General features: G+C 49.7%; 1 long non-coding RNA gene across 1 annotated transcript; it reads right to left on the bottom strand.

Moving 5' to 3' along the window:
- Nucleotides 1-892: 892 nt before the first annotated feature.
- Nucleotides 893-18299, bottom strand: LOC123359367. Its single transcript, XR_006575848.1, has 3 exons — nt 18248-18299; nt 1314-1427; nt 893-952 (listed from the first exon to the last, which is right to left on the bottom strand). It is a non-coding gene; the product is annotated as an uncharacterized LOC123359367 (long non-coding RNA).
- Nucleotides 18300-23980: the final 5681 nt, after the last annotated feature.

The following is a 23980-nucleotide window of genomic DNA, read 5'->3' as shown; positions in this document are numbered from 1 at the left end:
TTGTAGGGCCTGTCCCCTGTGTGGATTCTCTGATGAACAGAAAGGACTGATCTTTCAGTGAAGCTTTTCCCACACTCACGGCATTTGTAGGGCCTGTCCCCTGTGTGGATTCTCTGATGTTTAGAAAGGTCTGAGCTGCGATTGAAGGTTTTCCCACACTCACGGCATTTGTAGGGCCTCTCCCCTGTGTGGATTCTCTGATGTCTAGAAAGGGCTGATCTTTGAGTGAAGTTTTTCCCACACTCACTGCATTCATAGGGCCTCTTCTCTGTGTGGATTCTCTGATGAACAGAAAGGGCTGAGCTGGTAGTGAAGGTTTTCCCACACTCACTGCATTTGTAGGGCCTGTCCCCTGTGTGGATTCTCTGATGTTCAGAAAGGTTTGAGCTGCGATTGAAGGTTTTCCCACACTCATGGCATTCGTAGGGCCTTTCCCCCGTGTGGATTCTCTGATGAACAGAAAGGGCTGCTCTTTGAGTGAAGGTTTTCCCACACTCACTGCATTTGTAGGGCCTTTCCCCCGTGTGGATTCTCTGATGAACAGAAAGGGCTGCTCTTTGAGTGAAGCTTTTCCCACACTCACGGCATTCGTAGGGCCTCTCCCCTGTGTGGATTCTCTGATGATCAAGAAGGGCTGAGTAGTCACGTAAGTTTTTTCCACACTCTGTGCATGTATTTTTTCTCTTTCCAATGATGATTTCCTGCTTTGTTGTGGTTTCCTTGAGGTCCTTCTGAGTTCCCTGAGAGGAAATACGTTTACCCATTTTCACCCCCGGCTGGTTTCCTTGTTCTCTTTCTGGTCTGTGCTGAATCTCACAGGAGTTTTCCTCCTCATGACTCCTGGACACATGGCTTTTTGATCTTTGCAATAATGCTCTGTGTTTATCCACTTGCTGAACATTTTTCTGCTGAGAATTCTGCTCCTCTTTCTCACATGCCATTGCATCACCTGCTGTGAAAAAGACAGAAACATCAAACAGGGATGAAAAGTGAAAAGCCAAAACAAACTAAGTGCTGGAGGGAGGTCAAATAAAAATCACAAACTGAACTCCCCCATACTCTTCCCCAAAACAGGAGTGAGGAGGGGATCAATCTGGCTTTCAAATGCCATCCAAATACGCAGGGGGAAGGGAGGAAGCTACTGCCTGGTGTCTGCTAGAATCTATGGGAAGCCATGAGCTATAGTTACCCTGAGGATATGACCCCTGCTGGCAACAATAATGAACTGAGAAACCTCTCAAGGGCTTTGTAGGGCATCCCAGATGTTTCCTTCAGGCACTTTCACACTCAGAGTTGGTTTAATGTTTCCTCACCTCTGCAGAGAGAACTCATGGTCTGTTTTCCTTCTGAACCCTGCAGGTCTGAGACCCATGGCTCTTCCCCTTGTTCCAGCTGGGAGATCATATCAGGTTTGGAAAATGGAAACCCTGCTCAGATGAAAGAAAACAAAGGAGTTCCGTTGATTTCATAAAACTTTGTCATAAAAAACATTCTATTAATTTAACTTTAATATTTAGTGTGACCCGGTGTGCCTGGGCTAGTCCTCACTGAAAATGCCAAGACCAGGGCAGGCTGAAAAAGGGAGAGCAGAGGCTCCCCAAACTGGTGGTTAACACAGAAGTTAAACTCACCGACCAGTCACCAACTGTGCTTCTGATCCCCCACACTGGTTATCGAGAAACTGAAAAAAGAAATCACACGGCCCCCTTTATTGCATGCCAGTTCTCTGACTCCTAATCAGCACCTAGGTCCAGCACAGTGAGAGGTTATTTAAAAACTCTGCTCACATAAACAAAGTGTTCTTCTGACCCCAGAGTCAGTCACATTACCAGGTCAGTATAGGTTTGGATCTTACTCAAAATAGTACGATGCCAGCCAATCATTGGCATCTAAACTAAAGGTTTATAAGCAAGAAAGCATCTGAACTAAAGGTTTATTATAAAAGAAAGAAAGAAAGAAAAAGGGAGTTGTTAAATGGGAAAGCAGTCAGACACATTCAGAAATCTATACATCTAGTTCTTAGCAGTATTGGTGAGTTTCTGGCTTGAAAGGCTCTCTGGTACACATCCACATTATTCAGTCCTTTGTTCAAGCCTTCAGTTTGTAGAGAAGTTGCTCCAGAGGTAGGAAGAGGAATTGAAGACAAAATGGAGATGATGCAGCTGCCCTTTATATTTCTTTTGCCAAGTGGCTTCTAATTCCTGGGTCCCAAACACAAGCTTCACAGCACATGGCATGGAAAAGCCTTGGAGTTCTCAGTACACAGTGTGATACAGCCTGGCCAGAGGGCAGCAGGAGAGGGTTAGAAGGGAGCCTTATTCCCTGCAGAGGGAAGAAAGTTTGCTATAGATTAACTAGAACACCTGAAGCCAATTAGAGCACCTGCAGTCAGTCACCTGATAAAGACCCTTGCTCCAATCAGACAGGGAAGGAGTTGGAGCAGAGGGGATTGGTATTGGAGCAGAGAACAGTTTGAAGGGAAGCAGAGGAAAGTTTGGAGAAATGCTGCAGTGGGCTAAGAAGTCCAAGACCCCAGGTAAGGGGCACCTGGCTTGTACAGAGGGAGGGCAGGAAGCCCCCACAAGCTGAAGGGTAGGAGCGGGAAGTAGCCCAGGGGAAGGAACCATCAGTTCAAGTGGTTCACCACTATCCTCAGGGCCCCTGGGCTGGGACCTGGAGTAGAGGGTGGGCCCAGGTCCCTCCCTCTCCACTCCCCTCCTCTAGGACACTAGTGGGGCAGTTAATATTCCAATTCAGGGGCAAGAAATGGTGCTCTGACCCCCCCCCCCGAAAGAAGAGAAAGCAGGAGACCCATCATAATAGTGCCGGCAATTTGCCACAACAGGCATAACCCTGCATGTCTTGCTGACTCAATAGGCGTATCCCCTTAATCCTTTCAATGGGTTCATTGTATGGCTGATGACTCTGGCTGGGCCATCGAACAGGCTGGGCAGGGCTGATGCCAATATATCTGGGGGTGTCACTCAGAAACAATGCACAAGTCTGGAATACAGATATACCCTACATATCTGTAACTCACAATACAAAGATAGAAACAAGATTATCATACGTGGAAACTCATAACATTTTCACTGACTCCTTACATGGCATATATAGCACAATTCATTGCAATTTCATCATATTGGTATTGTGATGCAGCAGGAGAGTGTTAGCAGGGAGCCTTATTCCCTGCAAGGGGAGGAAGGTTTGCTACAAATTAACTGGAGCACCTGAAGCCAATTAGAGCACCAGCAGTCAGGTGATAAAAAACCCTGCTTCAGTCAGACAGTGTGGGAGTTGGAGCAGGAAGGTTTGGTTGGAGCAGAGAAGAGTTTTGAAGAGAGACAAAAGGAAAGTTTGGAGGAGTGCTGCGGTGGGTTGAGAAATCCAAAAACCCTAGGTAAGGGGCACCTGGCTTGTGCAGAGGGAGGGCAAGAAGCCCCTCCACAAGCTGAAGGGCAGGAGAGGGAAGTAGCCCAGGGGAAGGAACTGCCAGTACAAGTGGTTCACCACTAACCTCAGGGCCCCTGGGTTGGGACCTGGAGAAGAGGGCGGGCCCAGGTCCCTCCCTCTCCACTCCCCTCCTCAAGGACACTAGTGGGGTAATTAAAATACCGATTAGGAGGCAAGCAATGGCGCCCTGAACCTTCCCCAAAGAAGAGAAAGTACGAGACCCAGCATAACAGTACTGGCAATTTGCCACAGTATTTATAATAAAATAATAATAATATAGAGTGTCTCTCAATTCCATACAGTGTCACTTAATAAACCAGTCAATTCCCAGGACCGGTTCCTCAGGTGTTTGAAGATGCCGAACACCTTGCTTGTGAGGGACTAGAATACCCACATATATGTTGGGAACACACAGACACTGTGCTAGTCTGTTCCCCTATGTTCACTCTTCTAGAAAATTATGATCAATTTTGTTCATAGTATGTGTCAGGGCTGAATCCCCACTCTGTCACTCCGAGTGCAGAAAGTGGGGGCCCGACAGGATTCTACAGATTAATTTGTGCCACTCTAGGCTTGTATTAAAACCCCCAAAGTTACAGCTTTTCTCTGACCTTGGCTTGGTAAATGCTGCCACTACTCAAATGCAAAACCCCCCCAAACCCTTGGACCCAGGAAGGAGCACTTGAGAATTCTTCCCTCTGGGGCACCCTCAAGCCCTTTCACCTCCCCTCTGGGAAAGAGCTGAGAAAGAAAACAAAGGAAATTAGCTGTGGCTACCAGCTAATCAAACAACACACACAAACTTCTTAGGACACCAGAAATCCAATCCTGTTCTTAAAAGAGGTAAATTTTAGTAAAACTGAAAAGGAAAACAATACATCTGGAACTTAGGCTTCTGCTAGATCTTAAAAGAAAATGTTTGTAAGCACCCAAAATAGCTTTCTTGGGGGTTCAGCTTAAAGCTTACAAGCAAACAAAAGCATCTGGGATAGCACCGAGTAGATCCAAAAGCCAAAATAAAAAATAAACCTGATTGTGTCTGTCTAAACATTCCCTGGCCAAATCATTTCTTCTAGGTATGGAAGATGAATTTTCATACCAGCTTCAAGCCATAAACAGCATTGCTACTCCGTGTCGCCTTCTCCGGAGAACAACAGACAAAGGGAAAGTTACTTTCCCATTTAACAAAGTTCTAGCCTTTCCATTGGCTCTTTTGGTCAGGTCCCCAATACTTTTTTTTTTTAAACCCTGTTGGCTTGTTAACCCTTTAGAGATAAAGCAAGCAGAGAACTCGCACCAACAGGGATTTTACAGCCAACTGGCTGGCTGGGTGTTTATAAAAGGGAGATCCCTCCCCTCCCCTTCATTTATCACTGTAGGGCTTGTGAGGTACCATTTGAAAAGACATAATCTACTGAATAGCCTCCTGTTACAATACAAGCAGCAAAGAATCCTGTGGCACCTTATAGACTAACAGACAATTAGCAGCATGAGCTTTCGTGGGTGAATACCCACTTCTTCGGATGCAAGTAGTGGAAATTTCCAGGGGCAGGTATATATAAGCAAGCAAGAAGCAAGCTAGAGATAACGGGGTTAGTTCAATCAGGGAGGATGAGGCCCTATTCTAGCAGTAGAGGTGTGAAAACCAAGGGAGGAGAAACTGGTTCTGTAGTTGGCAAGCCATTCACAGTCTTTGTTTAATCCTGAGCTGATGGTGTCAAATTTGCAGATGAACTGAAGCTCAGCAGTTTCTCTTTGAAGTCTGGTCCTGAAGTTTTTTTGCTGCAGGATGGCCACCTTAAGATCTGCTAGTGTGTGTCCAGGGAGGTTGAAGTGTTCTCCTACAGGTTTTTGAATATTGCCATTCCTAACATCTGATTTGTGTCCATTTATCCTTTTCCTTAGAGACTGTCCAGTTTGGCCGATGTACATAGCAGAGGGGCATTGCTGGCATATGATGGCATATATTACATTGGTGGACGTGCAGGTGAATGAACCGGTGATGGTGTGGCTGATCTGGTTAGGTCCTGTGATGGTGTCACTGGTGTAGATATGTGGGCAGAGCTGGCATCAAGGTTTGTTGCATGGATTGGTTCCTGAGCTAGAGTTACTATGGTGCGGTGTGCAGTTACTGGTGAGAATATGCTTCAGGTTGGCAGGTTGTTTGTGGGCGAGGACTGGCCTGCCATCCAAGGCCTGTGAAAGTGTGGGATCATTGTCCAGGATGGGTTGTAGATCCCTGATGAGGCATTGGAGGGGTTTTAGTTGGGGACTGTATGTGATGGCCAGTGGAGTCCTGTTGGTTTCTTTCTTGGGTTTGTCTTGCAGTAGGAGGCTTCTGGGTACACGTCTGGCTCTGTTGATCTGTTTCCTTATTTCCTCTTGCGGGTACTGTAGTTTTGAGAATGCTTGGTGGAGATTTAGTAGGTGTTGGTCTCTGTCTGAGGGGTTAGAGCAGATGCGGTTGTACCTCAGTGCTTGGCTGTAGACAATGGATCTTGTGGTGTGTCCGGGATGGAAGCTGGAGGCATGAAGGTAGGCATAGCGGTCGGTAGGTTTTCGGTATAAGGTGGTGTTAATGTGACCATCACTTATTTGCACCGTGGTGTCTAGAAAGTGGACCTCCCGTGTAGATTGGTCCAGGCTGAGGTTGATGATGGGGTGAAAGCTGTTGAAATCTTGGTAGAATTTTTCCAGAGTCTGCTTCCCATGGGTCCAGATGATGAAGATGTCATCAATGTAGCATAGGAAGAGAAGGGGCGTGAGTGGACGGGAACTGAGGAAGCGTTGTTCCAGATCGGCCATAAAAATATTGGCATATTGTGGGGCCATGCGGGTGCCCATAGCTGTGCCACTGATCTGGAGATATATATTGTCATCAAATTTGAAATAGTTGTGTGTGAGGATAAAGGCACAGAGCTCAGCAACCAGTTGTGCTGTGGCATCATCAGGGATACTGCTCCTGACAGCTTGTATTCCATCTGTGTGTGGGATGTTTGTGTAGAGAGCCTCTACATCCATGGTGGCTAGGATGGTGTTTTCTGGAAGGTCACCAATGCATTGTAGTTTCCTCAGGAAATCAGTGGTGTCACGGAGATAGCTGGGAGTGCTGGTGGCATAGGGTCTGAGTAGAGAGTCCACATATCCAGACAGTCCTTCAGTGAGAGTGCCAATGCCCGAGATGATGAGGCGTCCAGGATTTCCGGGTTTGTGGATCTTGGGTAGTAGATAGAATAACCCTGGTCGGGGCTCTAAGGGTATGTTGATTTGTTCCGGTGTTAGCGTAGGGAGCGTCCTGAGTAGATGATGCAGTTTCTTAGTGTATTCCTCAGTGGGATCTGAGGGAAGTGGCCTGTAGAATTTGGTATTGGAGAGTTGTCTGGCGGCCTCCTTTTGGTAGTCAGACCTGTTCATGACTACAGCACCTCCTTTATCAGCCTCTTTGATTATAATGTCAGGATGGTTTCTGAGGCTGTGGATGGCATTGCGTTCTGCACGACTTAGGTTATGAGGCAAGCGATGTTGTTTTTCCACAATTTCTGCCTGTGCACGTCGGCGGAAGCATTCAATGTATAGGTCCAGACTGTCATTTCGACCCTCAGGAGGAGTCCATGTGGAGTTCTTCTTCTTGTGCTGTTGGTGGGAGGGTAACTGTGTATCAGTGTGTTGTTCAGTGTTGTCCTGAAAGTATTCTTTGAGTCGGAGACGGCGAAAGTAGGCTTCCAGATCGCCGCAGAACTGTATCATGTTGGTGGGGGTGGCAGGGCAGAAAGAGAGTCCCCGAGATAGGACAGACTTTTCTTCTGGGCTGAGTGTGTGGTTGGATAGATTGACGATATTGTTGGGTGGGTTAGGGGTACCACAGTTGTGGCCCCACGTAGCAGGTAGGAGTTTAGACAGCTTACAGTCCTTTTTCCTTTGTAGAAAGGAGAAGTGAGTAATGTAGATCTCCTGTCTTATTTTAGTGAAGTCCGTTTGTATGGATAAATGGACACAAATCAGATATTAGGAATGGCAATATTCAAAAACCTGTAGGAGAACACTTCAACCTCCCTGGACACACAATAGCAGATCTTAAGGTGGCCATCCTCCAGCAAAAAAACTTCAGGACCAGACTTCAAAGAGAAACTGCTGAGCTTCAGTTCATCTGCAAATTTGACACCATCAGCTCAGGATTAAACAAAGACTGTGAATGGCTTGCCAACTACAGAACCAGTTTCTCCTCCCTTGGTTTTCACACCTCTACTGCTAGAACAGGGCCTCATCCTCCCTGATTGAACTAACCTCGTTATCTCTAGCTTGCTTCTTGCTTGCTTATATATACCTGCCCCTGGAAATTTCCACTACTTGCATCCGAAGAAGTGGGTATTCACCCACGAAAGCTCATGCTGCTAATTGTCTGTTAGTCTATAAGGTGCCACAGGATTCTTTGCTCCTTTTACAGATCCAGACTAACACGGCTACCCCTCTGATACTCCTGTTACAATGTGTAGCAACATTGTATGGAAAGTGATGAGATTTTACGGTATGATATTACTGAAAAAGCTGCAACCCTAACCTTAAGTTCCTCAGAGACAGCAAGGCAAACAGCTGGTCAAATAGCCATTCTCCACCAGGGGGAAGGTGTGAAGAAGACATTTACATTCCATCACAGGGACACTTGAAGCTCGTATCTATGACAGCCTGTCACCATGACTCAGCTGAGAACTGAAGTGGTTTCTAGTACAAAGGACTGAATTATAAAAAGAGGTGAGGAAAATGCATGAGACTCTCTCTCTCCCCCTTTCGCTCTGCTCATGACAACTCCTGAAGAACTGAATGTGGGCAGCAGGGGCAGGTTAGGGGGAGTCCTGGCTGAAAGGAAAACCAGCCTGTCTCAGCACATGGTGAGAGAAACATTTGTTTTAAATCCCTTTTAGCTTGTTAGGTTAAACATTAGTTTGTGTTTTATCTTTGCATTTCTTTCATAAACAATTCTGGCTTTTATGCCTCATTACTTGTAGTCACTTCAAATCTTTTTTTTCGGTAGTTAAAAATTTTGTTTCCTTTTTTTATCAAACCAGTGTGTTTGGATTAAAGTGTGTTGGAAACTCCATTTGGAATAACAAGGCTGGTGCATGTCATTTTCCACTGATGAAACAACAGATTTCATATGAGCTCCCATTGTTCAGGAGTGTGCTGGACAGTGTGCTGTGCTTCTGGGAGACATCCCAGGCCTGGTCTACACTAGGACTTTAAGTCGAATTTAGCAGCGTTAATTCGAACTAACCGCTCAACCGTCCACACCAGGAAGCCATTTAATTCGAACTAGAGGGCTCTTTAGTTCGAATTTGGTACTCCACCCCGACAGGTGGAGTAACGCTAAATTCGAACTGGCTAGCTCGAATTAGGCTAGGTGTGGATGCAAATCGAACTTAGTAGCTCCAGGAGCTATCCCACACTGCACCACTCTGACGCTCTGGACAGCAGTCCGAGCTTCGATGCTCTGACCAGCCACACAGGAAACGACCCGGGAAAATTTGAATTCCTTTTCCTTTCTGGACAGTTAGAATCTCATTTCGTGGTTGGACATCGGGGCGAGCTCAGCAGCACCGGCAGCGATGCAGAGCTCTCCAGCAGAGGAGTTCTTGTAATATCTGAATAGAAAGAGGGACCCAGCATAGACTGACCGGGAACTTTTCGATCTGATCGGTGTGTGGGGCGAGGAGTCTGTGCTTTTGGAGCTGTGCTCCAACAAACTTAATGCAAAGACCTACGAGAAGGTCTCCAGAGCCATGATCCAGACAGAGGATACAGCCGTCATGCAACGCAGCGCCGCGTGAAAACAAAGGACCCCAGACAAGGCTACCAAAAAATCAAAGCGGCAAACGGACGCTACGGAGCCTGCCAGCACTGCCCCACCAGTGACCATGGACTCTGACGATGGGACAGTGTCGACGGACAGTTCCTCGGAGATGTTCGCGGACGGGGAAGATGAGGAAGTGTTTGTGGAGGACGAGGCAGGCGACAGCGCTTACAACGCTGGCTTCCCCGACAGCCAGGATCTATTCATCACCGTCACGGAGATCCCCTACCAACCCTCCCCGGCCATGAACCCGGATCCTGAATCAGGGGAAGGATCAGTCGGTAAGTGCTTTAACCATGTTAACTTTTATTCTTAATATAACAGGAATCTTAAGTGTGTGAAAAGGAGGTCTCTCTATATATGGGGATAGAACAGAAATCATCCAGGGAGATCTCAACGAAGCTCTCCTTCCGTTAATCGGAAAGCATCAGCAGGAGGTTCCTGGGGAGAGCTGCCTTATTGGGTGCTCCGTGGTAGCACACTTTTCCGCGCGAGGCTTTCATGAATTACTCATGGAGCACTGCCTCCCCGAGCACGGCTGCATCGGGCCCTGGTTCATGCTAGCTTTCACGCAGCATGCGTTCTCTATCTCCTTCAGTGACCGTCCTCAGGGTGATCTCGCTCGGAGACTCCTGCATCTAATTAGGGGAATTAATGTAATTTTACGCCTGGCCCAAAGTATTTTTAAAAAATCTACGGACAGACGGCATAGCACAGACTCAGCACGCAGCTGCGTGACGAGCGTAACGGAAAGCCAAAGAATATAATGGACGCTCATGGAGGGAGGGGGGAATGAGGACGCAAGGTATCCCACAGTTCCTGCTGTCTCCGAAAAGTATTTGCATTCTTGGATCAGCTCCAAATGCTTCTAGGCTCAAACACAGTGTCCGCGGTGGGTCAGGGCATAGTTCTGCAATTTGCGCGCACCCCCCACCCACCCCCAGAAGTGAAAGGGAAAACAACCATCGCTGCTGTCATGCAAAAGCAAAAGCATGCTGCTGTGCAGCGCTGCTGGCCCGCCTCTGTCAGCGGCATCTAGTACACATATGGTGACATACACAAAATCCAAAACAGGCTCCATGGTTGCCACGCTATGGCGTATGCCAGGGCAATTCATGGAAAACGTGCTCAAAATGATTGTCTGCCGTTGCTTTCCCGGAGGAAGGAATGAATGGCGACATTTACCCAGAATCCACCGCAAAAATGATTTGTGCCCCAGCAGGCACAGGGCTCTCAACCAAGAATTCACACAGACAGCCTAGACTCAGTTAATTGTTCGCAAAAATGTATATTTGCAAGGAATTCACTCCCTGTTTCCCATCTCACAGCTTCCACTGTCTCCAGACCTGCCACAGCATCCCCCTCGCAGAGGCTTGGCAAGATTAGGCGGCGAAAAAAAAAGACAAGGGACAAGATGTTCGAGGAACGTATGGGCTGCTACCTAGCCGAGGCGGACCAGCAGATACAGTGGAGGGAGACCGTCTCTCTGTACCAGCGCTCACACAGCGAACGGGAGGAGAGGTGGCGTGAGGAAGACAAGCAGGCGACTCAAACAATGCTTGGACTAGTGAGGGAGCAAACGGACACGCTCAGGCGCCTTGTGGATGTTCTGCAGGACCGCAGGAGGACAGAGCCCCCCTGCAGTGTATCTGCAACCGCCCTCCCCCGCCACAAAGTCCCATATCCCCCTCACCCAAAGTAACCAGGAGGAGGGGCGGCCGGGGACGTGAATACTGTCACAGCACCACAGCACAGTGCTCAAGTACCCAAAAGCTCTCATACCCTACATTTGCCGAAGTCCTTTACTTACAGACTCACAGTAGTCCCAATCCCAGTCCCATCCCCTAACTGTCTACGTAATTAATAAAAATGCTTTGCTGTTAATTACTGTTTCCGTTATGTTTTTTCAAAGGATACTGTGTTTGAATGGGGGGCGTGGGGAAGGGGGTGGTTAATTGCATAGGACAGTCACCTTTCCCAGGGTACAGACACGGGGGCAGGATCAGCAGCGGGTCACACACACGGTGCAGTCAGTAGGCACCCTGGTCGGTATGGGAGGTGGTTTCCAGGATCTGTGTGGGTGGGGGAGATGTGACTTTGCAGCAGGGGAGGGCGGTTACAGATCTTATACAGCGGTCCTTGTCCTGGACCGCTGAGTCACGCAGCTGAGGAATCTGTATCCGTCCTCCTCCAGCACAAGGTCACATATCCGCCCGCAGACAGAATTCCATAAAGAGGGATGGCAGGCTCCGTTGAAAGAAGCATTCCGGCACTGCGGACCGCTCTAGGAGCAGGAGCCTGTCATTCCTTGAGTTTAGAGGCGGTCTTTACATCACCGCACACCCTACCCAGCACAGTCTGCGTCCCAGTTTCAACCCTTTCACGAAAAGTCATGAATAAAGAAACCTTTGTTAAGTAATAATGGGACATGTATTTTATTTTTACACGTGTGCTGGAAGTGGGGGTAACGGGGTGAACGGGGTATGTAACCGAAGAGGAGACTCAACAGTAACTGGGTAAAGAAACAGGGGCAGGTTCAGCTTCTCTGTCAAGAAAATGAACAGTCACAGGTCTCGCTGCTCGCTGGTGTTTGAAGAGTTCCTTGTCGCTGTCCCAGGCGCCTGTATAGGGCTTCATGAGCAAGTGCATTAGCGGGCAGGCTGGGTCCCCGAGGATGACTATAGGCATCTGCACATCCACAACACTTATTTCGAGGTCCGGGAAGAAACTACCTTCCTGCAGGCGTCTGAACAGCCCACAGTTCCTGAAAACACACGCATCATGAACCTTGCCCGGCCACCCGACGTTCATGTTGGTAAAACATCCCCTACGGTCCCCCGGTGCTTGCAGCACCATTGAAAAGTAGCCCAATTTCTCAGCAGCTGACTGTGGAAGAGGTGGACGATAAAGTGCGAGGAGGAGAAAACGGCGATGATCGCAGCGGGCTCCATGCTTGCAGTGCTGTGGCGTCCGCGCTGTCACTGACCAGAAAAGTGCACGAACAGATTGCCCGCAGGCGCTTTCAAGGAGGGAGGGAGGGAGGTTGTGATTGACGGTTCAATGACGACACTTACCCAAAACCACCCTCGACACATTTCTCCCCCCAGCAGGCATTGGGGGCTCTACCCAGCATTCAAATGGGCAGCGGGGACTGCGGGAACTGTGGGATAGCTTCCCACAGTGCACCGCTTCCAAAGTCGACGCTGGCCCCGTGAATGTGGACTCAGAAATTCGAATTAGTGTATTTAGTATGGATACACAAATTCGACTTCATAAGGTCGAATCCACAAATTCGAACTAAGTTGATTCGAAATAGTCTTGTAGTGTAGACAAGGCCCCAGACAACTTGGTGTTAGCTCTGCCTCGCCTGCTTGATGGCCCATTAAGGACGATCAGCTATTCAACTGATCCATTGAGAGAAGGCAGATACGCCTTGTAACTCAGCAAAGTATGCAGGGACTTGCCCATGTGACTCCAGACTCCATTTTGCTGTCATTTTCAACAGTAAGAACAAAGAGGTTCTTACACCTCGAAAAGCCTATAAAAGGCTGATGCCTCATCTCCATCTTGTTTTCAATCCTGCTTCTTACCTCTGGAGGAACTTTGCTACAAACTGAAGCTTTGAACAAAGGACTGACTGACCCATCCCAGAGGAGGATGTACTCCAGAGACTTGATTTGAACCTGCAATTTACTCCATCACTGCTACAAGCCTGAACTAAGAACTTTGCCATTACTGCATGTAATTGATTCCATTTAACCAATTCTAGCTCTCATCTCTATGTTTTTCCTTTTATGAAGAAACCTTTAGACTCTAAAGGATTGGCAACAGCGTGATTTGTGGGTAAGATCTGATGTGTATATTGACCTGGGTCTGGGGCTTGATTCCTTGGGATCGAGAGAACCTTTTTCTTGTATTGGGGTGTTGGTTTTCATAACCATTCATCCCCAGGACGAGTGGCACTGGTGGTGATACTGGAAGACTGGAGTGTCTAAGGGAATTGCTTGTGTGACTTGTGGTTAACCAGTGAGGTGAAACCAAAGTCCTCTTTGTCTGGCTGGTTTCGTTTGCCTTAGAGGTGGAAAAATCCCAGCCTTGGGCTGTAACTGCCCTGTTTTAAGCGATTTGTCACTCTCAGTTGGGTCCCATCAGAACCGCATCGTCACAAGTATCATCTGCAAACTTTGCCACCTCACTGTTTACCCCTTTCTCCAGATCATTTATGAATACGTTGAATAGGATTGGTCCTAGGACTGACCCTTGGGGAACACCACTAGTTACTCCTCTCCATTCTGAAAATTTACCATTTATTCCTACCCTTTGTTCCCTGTCTTTTAACCAGTTCTCAATCCATGAAAAGATCTTCCCTCTTATCCCATGATAACAATTTATGTAAGAGCCTTTGGTGAGGGACCTTGTCAAAGGCTTTCTGGAAATCTAAGTACACTATGTCCACTGGATTCCCCCTTGTCCACATGTTTGTTGACACCTTCAAAGAACTCTAATAGATTAGTAAGACATGATTTCCCTTTACAGAAACCATAATGACTTTTGCTCAACAATTTTTGTTCTTCTATGTGCCTGACAATTTTATTCCTTTACTATTGTTTCAACTAATTTGCCTGGTACAGACGTTAGACTTACCAGTCTGCAACTGCCAGGATCGCCTCTAGAGCCCTTTTTAAATATTGGCGTTACATTAGCTAACTTCCAGTCATTGGGTACAGAAGCCGATTTAAAGGACAGGTTACAAACCATAGCTAATAGTTCCTCAATTTCACATTTGAGTTCCTTCAGAACTCTTGGTAAATACCATCTGGTTCCGGTGACTTGTTACAGTTAAGTTTATCAAGTAGTTCCAAAACCTGCTCTAGTGACACTTCAATCTGTGGCAGTTCCTCAGATTTGTCACCCACAAATGGTTTGGGAATCTCACCAACATCCTCAGCCATGAAGACTGAAGCAAAGAATCCATTTAGTTTCTCCGCAATGACTTTATCGTCTTTAAGGGCTCCTTTCGTATCTCAATCGTCCAGTGGCCCCAGGCCTGTTTAGCAGGCTTCCTGCTTTTGTTATTACCTTTTGAGTTTTTGGCTAGCCCCTTCTTCAAACTCCTCTTTGGCTTTTCTTATTACATTTTTACACTTAATTTGGTAGTGTTTATGCTCCTTTCTATGTACCTCACTAGGATTTGACTTCCACTTTTTAAAAGATGCCTTTTTATCTCTCACTGCTTCTTTTACATGGTCGTTAAGCCACGGTGACTCTTTTTTAGTTCTTTTGCTGTGTTTTTTAATTTGGGGTATATATTTAATTTGGGCCTCTAATATTGTGTTTTTGAAAAGTGTCCATGCAGCTTGCAGGGATTTCACTCTAGTCATTGTACCTTTTAATTTCTGTTTAACTAACCCCCTCATTTTTGCACAGTTCCCCTTCCTGAAAATAAATGCCAGTGTTGAGCTGTTCTTCCCACCACAGGAATGTTAAATGTTGTTATATTATGGTCACTATTTCCAAGCGGTCCTGTTATAGTTAGCCCTTGGACTAGATCCTGCGCTCCACTCAGCACTAAATCGAGAGTTGCTTCTCCTATTGCAGGTTCTTGTACCAGCTGCTCCAAGAAACAGTCATTTAAAGTATCCAGAAATTTTGTCTCTGCATTTTGTCCTGAGGTGACATGTACCCAGTCAATATGGGGATAATTGAAATCTCCCATTATTATGGATTTCTTTATTTTGATAGCCTCTCTAATCTCTCTTCGCATTTCATCCTCACTATCACTGTCTTTGACAGGTGGTCGATAACAGAGCCCTATTGTTATATTCTTATTAGAGCATGGAATTACTATCCATAGAGATTCTATGGAACATGTGGTTTCATTTAAGATTTTTTACTTCATTTGAGTTTACATTTTCTTTAACATACAGTGCCACTCCCCTCCCCACCCCCCGAGTATGACCTGCTCTGTCCTTCCGATATATTTTGTACCCTGGAATGACTGTGTCCCATTGATTGTCCTCACTCCACCAGATTTCTGTAATGCACTCTAATTCACCCATCTTATTATTTAGACTTCTGGCATTTGTGTACAAGCACTTGAAAAACTTGCCACTGTTTATTTGTCTGCCCTTTTCTGATGTGTCAGATTCTTGTGTGTGTGAATGCTTCTCGTCTGATCTGGCCCCTACTTTATCCTCTTCCAGCCTCTCTTCCTGACTAAAACTAGAAAATCTCTATCACTAGACTCCCCTCTAAGACAAGTCTCTGTCCAATCCACGAGCTCCTCTGCAGCCATTGGCTTTTCCCCATTCTCTTAGTTTAAAAACTGCTCTGCAACCTTTTTCATGTTAAGTGCCAGCAGTCTGGTTCCACTTTGGGTTAGGTGGAGCCCATCCTTCCTGTATAGGCCCCCCATCCCCAAAGTTTCCCCAGTTCCTAATCAATCTAAACACCTCCTCTCTACACCATCATCTCATCCACGCATTGAGACTCTGAAGCTCTGCCTGCCTACCTGGCCCTGTGCGTGGAACTGGAAGCTTTTCTGAGAATGCCACCATAGAGGTCCCAGATTTCAGCCTCTTTCCTCGCAGACTAAATTTGGCCTCCAGGACGTCTCACCTACCGTTCCTTATATCATTGGTGCCTACATGTACCACGACCACCGGCTCCTCGCCAGCACTACACATAAATCTATCTAGATGCCTCGAGAAATCAGCAACCTTTGCACTAGGCAGGCAAGTCACCATACGGTTCTCCCGGTCATTACAAACCCAGCTATCCTTGTTTCTAATGATCAAATCTCCCATTACTAACAGCTGCCTTTTCTTAATGCCTGGGGTTCCCTCCCCAGAGAGGTAACCTCAGTGCAAGAGGTTACCCCAACACCATCTGGGAGGAGGGTCCCAACTATGGGAAGGTTTCCCTCTGCTCCCATTGACAGCTCTCCTTCCCTGGGCCTTTCATCCTCCTCAACAGCGCAGTGGCTGTCTGACCAGAGGTGGGAGAAATCTACAAGTGTCCCGGAAAGCCTCATCAACATACTTCTCTGCCTCCCTTAGCGTCTCCAGTTCCATCACCCTGGCGTCCAAAGCCTCCACGCGGTCTCTGAGGGCCAGGAGCTCCTTGCACCGAATGCACACGTAAGCCACCCGCCCACAGGGCAGGTAATCATACATGCTACATTGAGAGCAATAAACAGGATAGCAATAAACAGGATAGCCCCCACTCTGCTGCTGGGTTTCTGCCTGCATTCTCTCTTACAGCCACCTAGGTTAACAGGGTTTTTGTTTCAATCAAGAAGTTTGTATTATAGCTTAAGTGTTTTAAAGAATGGCAAGAGTACCTCGCCCCCTTCCCACTCCCCTTCCAAACTCCCTAACAAAACTCCCCGTTTGCAGCCCTGTTTGAAAAGCTCCCTGCTTTACAAAGCACTCCCCTATCACATACCCCCCAGCCCCTGCTTGAGCCACTCAGGATAGGGGGCTGGGAGCACCCCCAGTACCCCAGCCCACCCTCCCAGCCCTAGACCTGACTCCTGCATCCCCTCCCACATAACGAGCCCTCACACCCCCTGCTCTGACTCCTGCACCCCCCCACACATCCTCAACCGCACCCTGAGCACCAAATGGGAGCTCCTGCACACCCCCCTCTACATTGCCACCTGCACCCCTCACACCACATGGGAGCTGCCCCAGGTAAGCACTTCACACCCCAACCTCCTGCCCCAACCCTGAGCCCCCTCCTGCATCCTAAAATCTGGCCAGACCCTGCACCCCAATCTCCAGCTGCTCCTGCACCCCAACTCCCTCCCAGACCCTGCACCCCCAGCCCTGACTCCTGCACCCTGAACACCCTGCCCTCCCTGACCCCTGCATCCCCTCACACCCCCAGCCCTTACTCCTTCACCCCTCTCAAACACACCCCAGTTCCCTGCCCTCCCTGATTCCTGCAGCCACCCATAACCACTTATCCCCCATCCCCTGCCACCACACACACACCCCCAGCCCTGACTCCTGCACCCTTCCCAAACAGCCTCCTGCCCACCCTGACTCCTGCCCCCCCACATCCCCAGCTGCATTGCTCGCATGAAACAGGAGCTGCTCCAGGTAAGTGCTCCACACCCCAATCCCCTGCCCCAACCCTCAGCCCCCTCCCACACCCTAACTCCTGGCCAGACCCTGCACTCCAACATTTTTAATTTTTAATAAAGGGCTCTTATCCAAAGCACTTTAAAATAGTTAGCTAACGGCACAAACAATACATGGAAAGATCGTTAAGTGGTGCACCAAGACTCTCAGTCATTTTCAAGTGGTCTGTGGAAAAATGGGTTAGATGACAAAAACAATCAATGTACCTCACTTTATTTTCATTTACTTCCTATTACTTATAGGAGAAGGAAGGAAAAAAAAGAATGAAAAATGGGGGTGGGAGGGAAATGAGAGAATGTTCTTTTTGTTGCTTATGTCCCAAGGAGGGACCCCTAAAATGGAGCTGAGCACAGGGCCCCACTAACGCTAAATCCGCCACTGAGCTTCCTTCTCTGGATACCCCCAGCCAGCATTCAAGGATGAACGGACTGTCTGTGTGATAAGTAACCTGGATCAGCAGCTGACTCCAGCAGCCTGCTCGTTACACCCCAAGCATAATTGTGGTCTGGGTGGAGAAGGCTCATGGTTTGAGAGATCAGGAGTAGGAAGCTTCTGCTGATTATGCTGCACCTAACCCTCAGTTTTACTTGAGCAAACAGGAGATATTTGACACTGTGCAATACGGCTCCTGTGCTCTGTTCCCAAAGTGTTCTGCAGCAGGGGAGGGTCCCTGGTAGCTTGTGTGCTACTGGCATATTGGGGTGATGCTGAAACAGGGCAGAGTAGAGGTGGCATTGGGGGGTGGCATGAACCATCTTTCTTCTTTTCCCCTTCCAAGAACCAAGGGGACAGGAACCCTTACCCAGCGAGGTCACATTCTCATAGTTCTCCTGCATGACATCCCTGTAGAGGGCTCTCTGAGCGGGGTCCAGCAGAGCCCACTCTTCCCTGGTGAAATACACAGCCACCTCCTCGAAGGTCACCGGCCCCTGAAAGAGCAAGAGTCCAACTCTCAGTATCTGCTGCTCCACTCACAGCCCCCCTATACACGGGGGACAGGAGCCAAACAGAAACTCTGGGTGGATTGCAGTCAGAGTCCCACCCCCACCCTGCTCAGAGCATCCAGGAAACACCAGCAGGAGGGGATGAAGCGAGAGCCCCTCCTCTCTCCCAGCAGAGCTATCACACACCTACTAGCCACTGACTGACACAGGAGATAGGGCCCCTAGCAGGGTCCAGGGACAGCTCCCTGGTAGGAAGCCCAACAACCTCCCCATTCTGAAGAGCTGGATGGGAAGGGAGGGGAATCTCCCCTAAGCCTCACTGGTGGGTGCCCCCTTCATATCTCACAGCAGCCGCTGGTTAGTCAGGTCAGGCTCCAGCACTATGAGTCTGGTCAGTTTTCCCAGCCCCATGCAGCTGGGTTATTTTCAGCTCCACAAACTAGAGCATTTCCACCGCCGAACCTCCTGGGTCTCTTCCTAGAATCTAGGCCACATATTAAATAACTCCCAGTAGGTTTAGCACACCCCTGTCCTCCTCCCTTTCTTCACCCTGTGCATTTCCTGCAAACCAGACTGCAACCTCCAAACCAGCCTGTGCAAACCTTCCCATCTCCCACGTATTTGCTGTCCCTCTCCCCTGCTGGAAGAACCCACCAGCAACCCCCTGATAATACCTACCTGAACTGGCTCCTCTGCAGCCATTTCTCTCCCCTGTCCAACGAGAGGACGGGATGAACTGGAGCGAAACATGGACGTTATTCCGCAGCCTGGCAGGGCGAGAAGGGCAGTTGTGAAGGTTTCAGAACAGGCTTTAATTCATTTCACAGCATGATTCCCCCAGGCCCTTTCCCTGCAGACAGGCACCCTAGAGTCTGCCATGCTGAGAAAGGCTTGATCTCTTTGTACAGTGTAGACCTGGCCTCTCCTGCCAGGCTAAGCCCACAGAGACATTTTTAACCTCCCTTCTCCCTCCCCTCACCCCGTAACAAAGTCTCTGAACACAAGGCTAGAAAAAAGCAGAACCAAAGGAGTCACTGTGGGGGATCCCCTCAGACACTGACCGCACGGCAGCCACACCCCAGCAGGGGGGATATGGAGTCAGGAACTGGCTTTTCCTCTGTCTGATTCTCACCTTTTCCACAGGAAAGTGACTCTACCCAGGGTGCAGTAATACATCTGTCTGGGCAGATTAGAGATCTGGAAATCTCTCTCCAAACTCTTCTCCCCCACAGCCCCTTTCAGTCTCTCTTTCTCCTTCTATCTCCTTTTCCCCTCTCCCTGCCCATCTGGTAGGAAAGTCCCATTCCTGGGTAGTTTGCTCCCCCAGGGCTGGATTTGCTCCTGCAATTGTTAACTGGATGAGAAACGAGGGGGGTCTGTTTGTGTGGAGTCATTTTAAGGCCAGACCCCAGCATTTTCCCTTCGTTTCTTTCAGTTACTTGGAATGTCTGGCTCAGAATTTAGTATTAACAGGGCCCAGGGCTGCCCTAGGGGGCTAGGACCAGCTGGAGAAAGTCATCCCCTGGGCTGGGCAGAGAAGCAGCTTTAATTCAGGTCACTTCCCAGCACAGAACCCCGCTGGGGGAGCAGCAGCTGCTAAGCCTGGTCTCCCAGATCACTATGGAGGCTGCAGCGTCTGACCCAGGAAGCTGAACCCCAGTATCCTGAGCAGAGAGGGACAGAGCGTTTGAGCAGCTTCCCTCCTTTAGCTCTCTGGGGAGAGCAGCTAATGAGAGCCCCTCCTCACAGGGAGAACCGCTGATCTCATTTGCCCCACTGTCCATCTGGAGTCACTCCTTGTCCTTCCATACAGTGACTCTGGATTAACATTGGTCTCAATGAAACCAGAGTTCAGAAAGAATGAGTCCAGAACGCTGTGGAAGAGACCATTGTGCAGCAGTGCTGACCCCCCTCCCACCTCCCTCATCCCCCAGATCTAGGACAAGGACTGGGGGACACAATTTTCCAAATGGAACTGAAAGTTCCTGCAGTTTTCAAAAGAGGAGAAAAGCAAAATCTGTGATTTCACACTAACAGTGACTGATAAGTGGATAGAAAGTTATCACAGTGACAGGGCCTGTGACTGGGGAATGCCAGGCAGTGCTTGGAGCCAGGACTCTGACACAAGTTGATCAGAGAGAAGGATCATGGTTAGTAGCAGCCCCCAGACACTCCCCAGTACCCAGAGCCCAGACCCCACAGCCAGGGGCAACAGACACCCCCTAGCCAGGGTCCCACCAGATATTCCCTGGGACGCAGCCCCCAGAGTCCCCAGCCAGGGACCCCAGATACCCCTCAAAGCCCCACTGGCCAGGAAAGCCCCACCAGACCATGATTGCCAGGTTGGGAATCCCAAAGGGCTCCCCCCACCAAGTGCCCCCAGCAGCCAGGGACACCCCACCAGGAACTCAGTCCCTCACTACCTGCCTAGGACAACCCCCACCCCCTGATTTCCAGCAGGATCTGCCATGTTGTTTGTCTGGGACCCCCTCCTCTGCCCTGATGCTTTTCAGTGGGACCCTTCACTTTGCTTGCCTGGCATCCCCTGAGCTAGTGCCAGAGCTCCGCTCCCTCCCGCCCGCCCCCTGTGCACTGGGCACGGCAGCGATCCCAGGAGTCTGCGGGGGAAGCCCAGACAGAGCCCCTGGCACAGCACCAGGCTCCCTCTAACCCCCTGTCCCGCTTCCCCAAGAGACGCCCAACCCCACTGTTCTGCAGCCAACAGCGACACCCACCTCCAGGACCCCAAGCCTCAGGGCTGGGCACATCAGAACCAACCCCCCCAAACCTCCAGAACCCACCAATTTGATTAGGGTCCCACCTGCCCAGTCACCTAAACAACTCCCACTACCACAACACCCCTTCAGCTCCAGCTGAAATCTCACCACACAGACACCCCTTCCCCCAGTGCAACAGTGTTACCTGACAGCGCCTGAGAAGTGGATAGAAAGTGACCACCGCCCCCTGCTGGCCAGTCACACAGGCAGAGGGAGCTCCGGGGGATGTCTCTTGAACAGGAGAATGGAAGGCCTGGAGGGACAAAATAGGTAAGAAATGTTCATGCCTGTTACTAGCAAATAATGGCCACCACGGATCCACCCCAGCGGTGGCTGCATCTTAGCACTGTGGGAATCAACCTCTCACAGAGACCATTTGTCATGGTGTTTGGGATACTTCTGGACCCACACTGCACTCAGAGTGACCTCCTCATCCCGTGCCAGCTGGAGAAAAGAAAAGGGTCCAGCCAACTCTCCCGTTACCAGCTGGGGACCACTGATCCCCAAACAGGGGGAGGCCTCGAGCTTTGATGGGTATTAAAGATGTGGCTGGTCTCTTTCTTCAGCAAACATTTTAACACAGATAAAGGGGGAAAGAAATGGCTCTCATAGGAGAGGGGAAAGATCAACACTGGGAAATGTAACCCCCTGCAACCTCCAGGATGGAGAATGATTCAGGGCAACAGGTTTCCTCTAAGAAAAGAGAAGTTGCTGGGATTGAGAAACATGGGGAACAGCCCCAAACATGAAAGGATTTTTAGTTGATATTTGATAATAACGTAGAAGTGAAAGAGAAAGGGGGAAATCTGAGAGATTTTGGCTCTATTTTTGCAAATAATAGAGAGGAAAGTGGAAAATCAAAGGGATTTTATATCAGTTTATATCTGATGTGCAGTAAAATGTCAGTGTTTCACATCAGTATTTGTTAAATGAATACAGAGGAAATGGGCAACATTTGCAAACATTTTATATCCAGGTTCAAGAAGCTGAGAAAAGGTGTAAATCTGAGATTTTCTTGGTAATTTATAATTAGAGAGAGGGGGGGAATCTCAGGGCATATTCAATTAGAAACAAACAACTAGAGAGAAGTGGGGCAAACGTTTAGGGTATTTTATATCAACCTTTGAGATTTGCAGAAAAAACGTGTCACCAACTATGCAACTGGAGGTGGAGAATCAGACTCCTGGAGAGACCAGGGGGAAATGGGGGAGGCGGGAGAGCGGCTCGTTGGCGGGGAAAGGGGCGAATCTCCCCGGATTTTACAGCCCGGGTGAGACACTGAGCGAGAAAAGGGGCAGAACTGGAGAGAATTTGTATCGGGGGCGAGAGGCGAGTGGCACCAACAGGGACAGGATCCAATTCACCCCCCTCCCCCCTTCGCCCGCCCGCCACTCCCCCCCCCGCGTCCCACTGACCTTCTCCCCCCCCCCGCCCGACACCCCCCATCTCCCCCCACACCACAGGGGATCCCCCCCCGCCAGGCCCCAGTCTCTGCCCCCCAAATCCCAGCGGGGGGGGGGGGCGGATCCTGCTGCGGCTCCGCTGGGGCCGAGGCAGCTCCGAGGCTTCTCCCGGGTTCCCCGGGGCAGAGTCACATGCCCGCCCCGGGGTCTCTCACTCCCCGGGGCTGGGGCGGGCAGAGAGGCTCCAACGGCCCCGCGCGCGCCAGGCAGAGCCGCAGGGGCCCGCGCGCGTTTGCAACTCGGCTTGTTCTCTCCCCCCAACGTCACTTCCGCTCCGGGGAGAGTCAGGAACTACATCTCCCAGCCTGCTCCGGGGCCGCTTCCGCCTTCTCCGGCCCAGGGAAGGGAGGGTTTCAGCAGGTAAAATCGCGCATGCTCTGTGCGAGCCCCGCTGCGGGCGGGAGAACAAAGCTGCTGCTGCCGCCTCCGCGTGAGCCGGGTCCGGGCTGAGCCGCTGCTGCTCCCCCGGGGGGGGTCTGTGCGGGGGGGCCCGGCCGGGGGGGGGGATTCTCCAGCTGGGCCCCGCCCCCTGGGCAGCCCTGGGCAGCCCCGGGCTCTGCCCGCCCCAGCCCCGCCGGGGAGTGAGAGACCCCGGGGGGGGCGCTGGGGGGGCGGGCACGTGACTCTGCCCCGGGGAACCCGGGAGAAGCCTCGGAGCCGCCTCGACCCCAGCGGAGCCGCAGCAGGATCCGCCCCCCCCCCCGCTGGGATTTGGGGGGCAGAGACTGGGGCCTGGCGGGGGGGATCCCCTGTGGTGTGGGGGGAGATGGGGGGTGTCGGGCGGGGGGGGGAGAAGCCGGAGTTGCGCGGGGGGGGGAAGGTCAGTGGGACGCGGGGGGGAGGGGGGGTTGAACTGTCTCTGGGCAGCCAGGAAATTCCCAAGTGGGGGGGGAGCGGGCGGGCGGGGGAAGGGGGGAGGGGGGTTAATTGGATCCTGTCCCTGTTTGTTTCAGAGTAGCAGCCGTGTTAGTCTGTATCCGCAAAAAAAACAGGAGTACTTGTGGCACCTTAAAGACTAACAAATTTATTGTAGCATGAGCTTTCGTGAGCTAAAGCTCACTTCTTCGGATGCATAGAATGGAACACACAGACAGGAGATATTTATACATACAGAGAACATGAAAAGGTGGAAGTATGCATACCAACAGGCAGAGTCTAATCAATTGAGATGAGCTATCGTTAGCAGGAGGAAAAAAAAAAAACTTTTTGAAGTGATAATTAAGATGGCCCATAGAAGGTGTGAGGAGAACTTAACATAGGGAAATAGATTCAATTGGTGTAATGACCCAACCATTCCCAGTCTTTATTTAGACCACAGTTAATGGTATCTAGTTTGCATATTAATTCAAGT

The sequence above is a fragment of the Mauremys mutica genome, unplaced genomic scaffold (genome assembly GCF_020497125.1).
Source record: "Mauremys mutica isolate MM-2020 ecotype Southern unplaced genomic scaffold, ASM2049712v1 Super-Scaffold_100108, whole genome shotgun sequence".
Lineage (NCBI taxonomy): Eukaryota > Metazoa > Chordata > Testudines > Geoemydidae > Mauremys > Mauremys mutica.
Note: the sequence above shows the minus strand (reverse complement) of the source record. Positions and strands in the feature narration are given on the sequence as shown.